Source organism: Moschus berezovskii, chromosome 5 (assembly GCF_049115385.1).
Source record: "Moschus berezovskii isolate FMDL1 chromosome 5, NW_MosBer_1.0, whole genome shotgun sequence".
Lineage (NCBI taxonomy): Eukaryota > Metazoa > Chordata > Mammalia > Artiodactyla > Moschidae > Moschus > Moschus berezovskii.
Window position 1 is genome coordinate 32,239,734 of NC_142464.1, and position 9,014 is coordinate 32,248,747.

Genomic DNA, 9,014 nt, shown 5'->3' on the forward strand with positions numbered 1-9,014 from the left:
CCATGGGCCAGGATGAGATCACCTAAGAGGATAATAATAGCAGATAAGTGAACAGTTAGTCAACATATTTTTACTGTGGACTCCCTATATATAAGGCATATTGCCTAGTCATTGTGGCCAAACAGATGGGTGAGACAAATCCTTTCTCCTCAAAAAAATTACATTCTGTGTATGAGAAAAAACACGCAAGAAAGTGAAAATAAACGTCAAAAGAAGGGACCATTTATTAGTTCAGATAGTGATTGCTATGGGTATTGACAATAAGACACTTTGTAATGGTGTTGGAGTCCAAGGACCACAGGTTGGGGGCTGGACCAGGGTTCAGGGGGATCACAAACCCCCAGAATCAGATAGTTTGTTTGTATGTATGCACATATTTTTTCCTAAAAGAGAGAAACTATCAAATTGCAATTGTCAAATTCTCAGAGGGTTTTGTAAAACAGAAAAGATTAGAAGCATTGCTATAGGAGATCAATTTAATCTGGGTCTTAAAAAACTGGTTAAATTATAGAAGGTATAGAGGAGCGGGAAGGATCTTTTGGGAAGTTGGGACTGTGCAAGTTTACATAAGCAATGAAACATTCTGAGATACAAAATTGTAAGGCATAGTTCGGAATGGTTGTAGACTTGTATGATTGGGAAACTCCAGTGCCCAAGCTTTGGAACACTCTGTTGCTTGGCCTGAAATATCCTGACTCTCTCCTGCAGCCAGAGATGGCCATGATGCTTCACTTCTCATCAATACTGGGTGCCCATGCCTCTGGAGACACCCTGGAGTTTGACAAGGGGTATGTGAAGGGACAAATAGTGCATGTTTTGACAAACTATCGCATTTTTTTCAAGATTTGGAAATACATATATGAAATTATATATGACTATACTGTGGTTGTCGGAGAAGGCAATGGCAAGCCTCTCCAGTACTCTTGCCTAGAAAATCCCATGGATGGAGGAGCCTGGTAGGCTGCAGTCCGTGGGGTCGCTAAGGGTCGGACACAACTGAGCGACTTCACTTTCACTTTTCACTTTCCACTTTCACACATTGGAGAAGGAAATGGCAACCCACTCCAGTGTTCTTGCCTGGAGAATCCCAGGGAAGGGGGAGCCTGGTGGTCTTCCATCTGTGGGGTCACACAGAGTCGGACACGACTGAAGTGACTTAGCAGCAGCAGCAGCATACTGTGGTTGTAAACATCAATTCAATTTTTTGATGAACATAGGACTTCCCTGGTGGTCCAATGGTTAAGACTGCACTTCCAGTGAAGAGGGGTGTGTGTTCAATCTCTGGTCAGCAAACTAAGATCCCACATGCCAAGGCTGTGGCCCCAAAATAAAAGTAACATAATTTTAAAAAATTTTAATGAATATATTGCATAAAATGCGTACAGAAAAGTGAACAATCATAAGCATATAGCTCAATATAGTTTCACAAAGTAAACACATCCATATGATCAGCATGTTGATTGAAAAATAGAAGTTACAGCACTCCAGACTCTCATTGGCCTTTCTCTGACACTGTCCCCAAAGGGTCACCACCATCCAGACTGACTTCCAACACCAGTGATTCAATTTGTCCTGTTTCAGATTTTTAAATAAATAGAATCATCTATTTTAAATAAATAGAATCATCTCTTTACGTCTAGCTTCTTTTCCTAACATTGCATTTGTGAGGTACATCTATATTGTCGCATGTGGCTCTGGTTTGTTTATCTCACCAACACTGATTTTGAAGGTAAAACAGCACTCCACAATAGAATTATTTATTCTTAGGGAACATACTCCAATTGTTTGAGAATGCAATTTGGTTTCCTTTTCCCTTTGGTTACTTTGAGGACAAAGTTTAAGCGACACAGGAATAAGCCCTGAATTTGGAGTCAGGAGAAATGGATTCCACTCTTTCTCTGCTACTCATCGCTGTGTGACCTTGGGCAAGTCTCTTACAGTCTGTGAACTTCATTTCCTACATTAATAAAATAAGGAAGGACTTGGCTGGTGGTTCAGTGGATAAGAATTTGCCTGCCAACGCAGGGGACATGCATTTGATCCTTGGTTTGGGACAACTCCACATGCTGTGGAGCAGTTAAAGCCCATGTGCCACAACTACTGGAGCCCTCACACCCTAGGGCCTGCACACTGCAACTGTTGGGCCCCTGTGATGCAACTACTGAAATCCATGTGTCTAGAGCCCGGGCTCCACGACAGGAGAAGCCACCGCAATGAGAAGCCTATGCACTGCAACAAGGAGTAGCCCCCGTTCACTGCAACTAGAGAAAGCCGACTCACAGCAATGGAGACCCACTACAACCAACATTTAAATTAATTAATTAATTAAATCAAATAAGGAAGTAAAACCGAAAAGTCTCTTTGGTCTACTGCAGCCTGAGTTGTCTTTGTTTCCACTCTATGCTGCTTGGGCTCAAGCAATGTTTATAGAGAAGTTAAATTTTTCCAAAATAATTTTTTTTATTATACAAGAAAAATGTATTTGTTGTAACAGTTCAAACAATACTGAGATGCATGAAGGAAGATTTAATCATAATTGTTCAATCTTATCTTCCTACATATACAAAAACATTGTTCGTTTGGTGTTATGCTTCTACCTATTTTCTGTTGATTCAACTATGAACTCCATGAACTATGTTCACTGAGTTTTATTATTATTATTTGAAACAGGTTCATACTAGTACATTTTTATTCTGTAATTGTCTTTTCATGGCGATTCTTCAAAGATTGGAACGTACGTTTCTATTTATTTAGTGTCTGCACAATGAGTCAGAATATGCATGCTCTGTAGTCAATCAATCGTCCTCTACTGGTTGATATTTATGTGGTTTCCAATTTGTTTTGCTATCAAAACACACAGCAATAAACGTTCCTGTATATATATTATTGAACCCTAATAGTCGTATTACATATGATAGACAGAAGCCGTCACATTATTTTCTCAAAAGTTGCTTAATTTGCATCTCAGTACTTGAGTTTTGAACAGGTTTGGAGTAAAGAAAGAAATGAGATCTTAATTTTCATAATGATTCCAGATATTCATAGAATATAGAAAGCTGAAAAATAAAATACTGAGTGTATCTATAGAGGCTCCTGTTTGAAATTACCACAGTCTGAAATCAGAAATGTGGGGAGAAAAAATATTTACCAAAGTAATACAAAACAGGAATATGATTTTTAGCCCTCCCAATGCAATATAAAGAATTAAAAGGCAAAAAAACCTTCCTTTCTAAAGTCTTAAAAATAAGTTATTCATGTTATTCCATAGACAGCTCAGCTGACTGATGATGTAAATTCTGTTTCATTACCAACTGGAAAAAACTTACTTTAACTTGTGAAACCCTAAGAAGGCCTCTTCCTTGACCTGCTTTCTCAGACCAAGGAGGCAACCTTAGCAGCACCTTTCGCAGGCTTCCGCCTCCCACAGTCTAGGATAACAGACAGACTTGGGTGAGATGGACAAACATTGACAGTTAGGCTCTTCAAAGTGGTCTGTATTCCATGCTGCTGCTGCTGCTGCTGCTGCTAAGTCGCTTCAGTCGTGTCCGACTCTGTGCGACCCCACAGATGGCAGCCCACCAGGCTCCCCCGTCCCTGGGATTCTCCAGGCAAGAACACTGGAGTGGGTTGCCATTTCCTTCTCCAATGCATGAAAGGGAAAAGGGAAAGTGAAGTCACTCAGTCGTGTCCGACCCTTAGCGACCCCATGGACTGCAGCCTACCAGGCTCCTCCATCCATGAGATTTTCCAGGCAAGAGTATAGAGGAAGACTTATTTGTCCTGTCAATGTGTCACTTTGAGGTTGATGTAGAAGGGACAATTTTTCTTTATCCCATAAGATCTGAAACACCAAAAACTCCACTACTCCCTCAAGAGACAACAAGATAGAAACTATTGTCAGCAGCCAAAAAGAAGAAGAAGGGGCATGGGTCTGGGGCAAGGGTTGGGGTGCAAAATGTCTAGGAAACCCAGAGGAGTGGTGGGGTGGGGATGGACACAAGAGGAGCAACCCCAGATACACAGCCTGACTCAAGGGGATAAGTGGAGGACTTTTTGCACCACCTCTGCCCTCTCTATGTGCAGGCTTGAGTGTCTATGAACATTTTATTTCTGGTGATGAACTGCCCCTTTCTGTCCTTCCAAGTTTTAAGGGCATAGCTAAGAGGTTGCATCTCCGATGTGCATGACACGCTTCTGTGATAACATGCTCTTCTTTGCACAAGAAGAGAGTGCTACTTATTCATCCTCATGGGACACACTGTTTTCTATTCAGAGAGATAGTTTTACACTAATCCTGCCACTCCGTTTCCTTGGACTCCATGGTGACCAGCTGCTCCCATGTGCAGGCAGCTGGTGGAGGCTGTGGAACAGCCTACTGGCCAGCACTGGGAAAGAGTCTGCTACCTCCACCTCATGAACTGAAAGCTCAGTCATCAACTGACTGTGGGTTTGAGTCTCTCAGAGCCAGGTAGCCAGGGCTCCAGCACCTAGTAGTTGTAAAAAGTCATCCAGTTTACCTTCGCTCTTTGGCACCACCAGCCAAAAAACAACCAACCAAACAAACAAACAAAAATGATGCTTTTCTTTCAGATGTAATTCTTAGGTGTGTCAACCTTGGCTAGGAGGAGAAACAGCTGGCCACACTCTGGACATTAAGCAGTAGCCAACAGAAAAGCCTCTTTCACATCAGTGTGTGCAAATAGGTGTGCAAGTGTTTTGCGGAAGCCTTTGTTATTGTTCAGTCACTAAATTGTGTCTGACTCTTTGCAGCCCCATGGACTGCAGCACGCCAGGCTCCTCCGTCCTCCACTATCTCCCAGAGTTTTCTCAAGTTCATATCCATTGAGTTGAATGAGTGTGATGTATCCAACCATCTCACCCTCTGTCACCCCCTTCTCCTCCTGCCCTCAATCTTTCCCAGCATCAGGATCTTTTCCGATGAATCAACCCTTCACATTGTAAAGTCGGACCCTGGTGGCCTTCTTGGCTTCCCCTTCCCGGTGGCCATCTTGGCTCCTTCTTCCCCTCTTCATCTCCCCCGGAGGGAAAAAGTCCCGCCAAACCGCTGAGGAATCTCTGACGTAATAACCCTCTGCCGAGATCTACCCTCCTTCCTGACTCCAGAGCGACCAACCAGGTCTCGCCACCTCGACTAGCTGACCATTCACAATCTCCCGTTCCAGAGCTTTGCCTTTTTTAGGCCTGTCCAGGTTATATGATGTCACTTAAGACATAAAAATCGCACTCTGCCTTTGTTCAGGGCAGAACTCCTCGTGGCCATTCTTGCGGTCAGTGGGTTCTGCCTGAGAGCGCACTGCTACTAAAGCCTATTACTTTTCTTCAGTGTCTGGGCTATTTTTTCTTACAGCCTGCGGCGCCCGTTCTTTAGACCTTACAAACATCAGGTGGCCAAAATATTGGAGCTTCAGCTTCAGCATCCGTCCTTCCAGTGAATATTCAGGGTTGATTCCATTTAGGATTGACTGGTTGGATCTCCTTGCAGTCCAAGGGACTCTCAAGAGTCTTCTCCAACTCCACAACCTAAAAGCAATGGGAAGCCTTACTCCAAACTTAAAGTAATCAGAAACTGTCTCTCTCCTGTTGCACGTCAGAGAATCCTGAAAATGCCTGTGTTTGAAAAATCCTTTGTCTAGTTTGAGTCAGGGTTTAAACCCGTCTCTTCATTTCTGATCTTGTAGTCTACACTGGGTAACTGTTTTGCTTTTGAATGAGGTATTTGTCTATCATACTATGCCACTGTCAGAGGTCTGAAATATAAACATCCCCTTTCACTGATGGGTGGATAGCCTGGCCATCATTCTTCTTTAATCATGTTAAAGTTTTCTTCACTGTGATACATCACATAAGACTTTCAGGGAATGCTAAGAAACTTTCTCTTCAGAGATAAATATAGTGACATGAGTCATTTCCTTTGTTGCTCTTTGAATTCCCATATAAAGTTATCTACTGAGTATACCTTGCCTAGTCTAGCAAGTATGCTTGCTTAGCATGGGTTAATGCTGGCGATATTAGTCACTGTTAATTGCTCAAGAGCTGAGATCAGGTAGGCAATCACTGAGTTCATCTGTAAAAAAAAAAAAATGACTGTAGTCATGTTAGGAATAAATGGCTCTATGGCTAATGAATGACAAAAAATTATCTCATCAAAATTGAAACTATTTCACAGTAGCATATACTAACATAGAGCTCTGGAAATGCCAGGAAGCAGAAGTTTGGTGCTTTTGTCTTACTTTACTCTATGATTGGTCCTTGTTTTTCCATTTATGAGTTTCTTTTTTAAAAAAGAAATATTATTTATTTATTAAAATATTAATATTAATTAATTAATTTATTTAAATATTTTTTATTATTTAACTATTTAAAAATATTTTAATAGAGTCTTCCTACTCCAAATTTTCTGGTTTTTTGATTTTTAAATAGAATTTGTGGTTTGAATTAAACTCTACTCTTTGGAAATTGACCTCACTTGAAAAAGGTCAATTTTTTTTTCTACAAATATTTTTCCTATGCTGGCATTGACTTAGAATAGAGAAAAGGAGCCACACAGGTATTTTGGAGGTAAGTGCCTATTTTAGGTTAACTTTCTCTCTTTGTGGGGAGTTTGGGCTAGGGTTGTATTCTCTGGAAGAAGCAAAACTCTGGAAGTAAGCTTCTAGAACTCAGGACTTTGAATAATTATGCTTAACCTACATCCAGGGCATCTGACCTTTCAATTCTGTGCTTTGCCAACTGCAAGGCAAAACTGCTAAAATCTGTTGAGTTGTCATGACAGACAGGGCCATATGGAAAGTGCTGGAAACATTTCTTCTTGAAGTATAATTGCCTTGATGGGCAGAAACTCTATTTTCTAATCAGCTGAGGAGTGTGTATGGCCTACAGTGTTTGAGGTAGTATTCAGGGTTTCTCATCCCAGGCTTCGAAGCGAAACTAAAACGGGGCTTTGGAAGTATTCTGCTTGCCTGGAGGAGACAAATGTATTTTATTTCATTTTATTTATAGGCTCATGTTCCTTAATCCCTGAATACATAATGTGAACGCAGGCTGATGATATAAACAGAACAAAACCAAGAAATGGTTACATGGCTTATTTTGTGGTCATTCAGATGAAATAGCCTAGGACATCCTGCTCCAGTCTAATTGGGTGTCTGGGTGTAGCAAAGAGTATTTGAGCATGGAAGTCAGTAAGACAGTGTAGCAACACGGTGAAGGCACAAGCTCTAGAACCAGACAGCCTGGGTTTGAATTATGCTCTATAATTTCTTGGGCTTCCCTGGTGGCTCAGAGGGTAAAGCGTCTGCCTACAGTGCAGGAGACCTGGGTTCGATCCCTGGGTCGGGAAGATCCCCTGGAGAAGGAAATGGCAACCCACTCCAGTACTCTTGCCTGCAAAATCCCATGGATGGATAAGCCGGGTAGGCTACAGTCCATGGGGTCGCAAAGAGTCAGACACGACTGAGCAACTTCACTGTAATTTCTTAACATCTCTGTGCTTCAGCTTTTCTATCTGTAAATTCACTACAATTATTGTACCTAACTTACCAAGCTGTAATGCTGCTGCTGCTAAGTCACTTCAGTCGTGTCCGACTCTGTGTGACCCCATAGATGGAAGCCCACCAGGCTCCCCCATCCCTGGGATTCTCCAGGCAAGAACACTGGAGTGGGTTGCCACCTCCCTCTCCAACGTGTGAAAGTGAAAAGTGAAAGTGAAGTCGCTCAGTCGTGTCTGACCCTTAGCGACCCCATGGACTGCAGCCCACCAGGCTCCTCCATCCATGGGATTTTCCAAGCAAGAGTACTGGAGTGGCTTGCCATTGCCTTCTCCAAGCTGTAATGAGAATTAAATAAATAAATAGACACATCTAAAAGTGCCTCAGATAAGGCCTCACACACAGTAAACACTATGTAACTCTTAGTTGTAACTATTGCGATTCACAATTTTTTTCTTATCATTAAGAATCTAGGAGTTTGTGCCATTACACCTCAGTTCAGTTCAGTTCAGTTCAGTCGCTCAGTCGTGTCTGACTCTCCGCGACCCCATGAATCACAGCACGCCAGGCCTCCCTGTCCATCACCAACTCCCGGAGTTCACTCAAACTCATGTCCACAGAGTCGGTGATGCCATCCAGCCATCTCATTCTCCGTCGTCCCCTTCTCCTCCCGCCCCCAACCTTTCCCAGCATCAGAGTCTTTTCCAGTGAGTCAACTCGTCGCATGAGGTGGCCAAAGTATTGGAGTTTCAGCTTTAGCATCAGTCCCTCCAATGAACATCCAGGATTGATCTCCCTTAGAATGGACTGGTTGGATCTCCTTGCAGTATAAGGGACTCTCAAGAGTCTTCTCCAACACCACAGTTCAAAAGCATCGATTCTTCGGCGATCAGCCTTCTTCACAGTCCAACTCTCACATCCATACATGACCACGGGAAAAACCATAGCCTTGACTAGACGGACCTTGGTTGGCAAAGTAATGTCTCTGCTTTTTAATATACTATCAAGGTTGGTCATAACTTTCCTTCCAGGGAGTAAGCATCTTTTAATTTCCTGGCTGCAATCAGCATCTGCAGTGATTTTGGAGCCCCAAAAAATAAAGTCTGACACTGTTTCCACTGTTTCCCCATCTATTTCCCATGAAGTGATGGGACCAGATGCCATGATCTTTGTTTTCTGAATGTTGAGCTTCAAGCCAACCTTTTCACTCTCCTCTTTCACTTTCCTCAAGAGGCTTTTGAGTTCCTCTTCACTTTCTGCCATAAGGGTAGTGTCATCTGCATATCTGAGGTTATTGACATTTCTCCCAGCAATCTTGATTCCAGCTTGTGCTTCTTCCAGCCCAGCGTTCCTCATGATGTACTCTGCATATAAGTTAAATAAGTAAGGTGACAATCTACAACCTTGACGTACTCCTTTTCCTATTTAGAACCAGTCTGTTGTTCCATGTCCAGTTCTAACTGTTGCTTCCTGACCTTACACCTGGCTCTCCATAATCAAAAATTT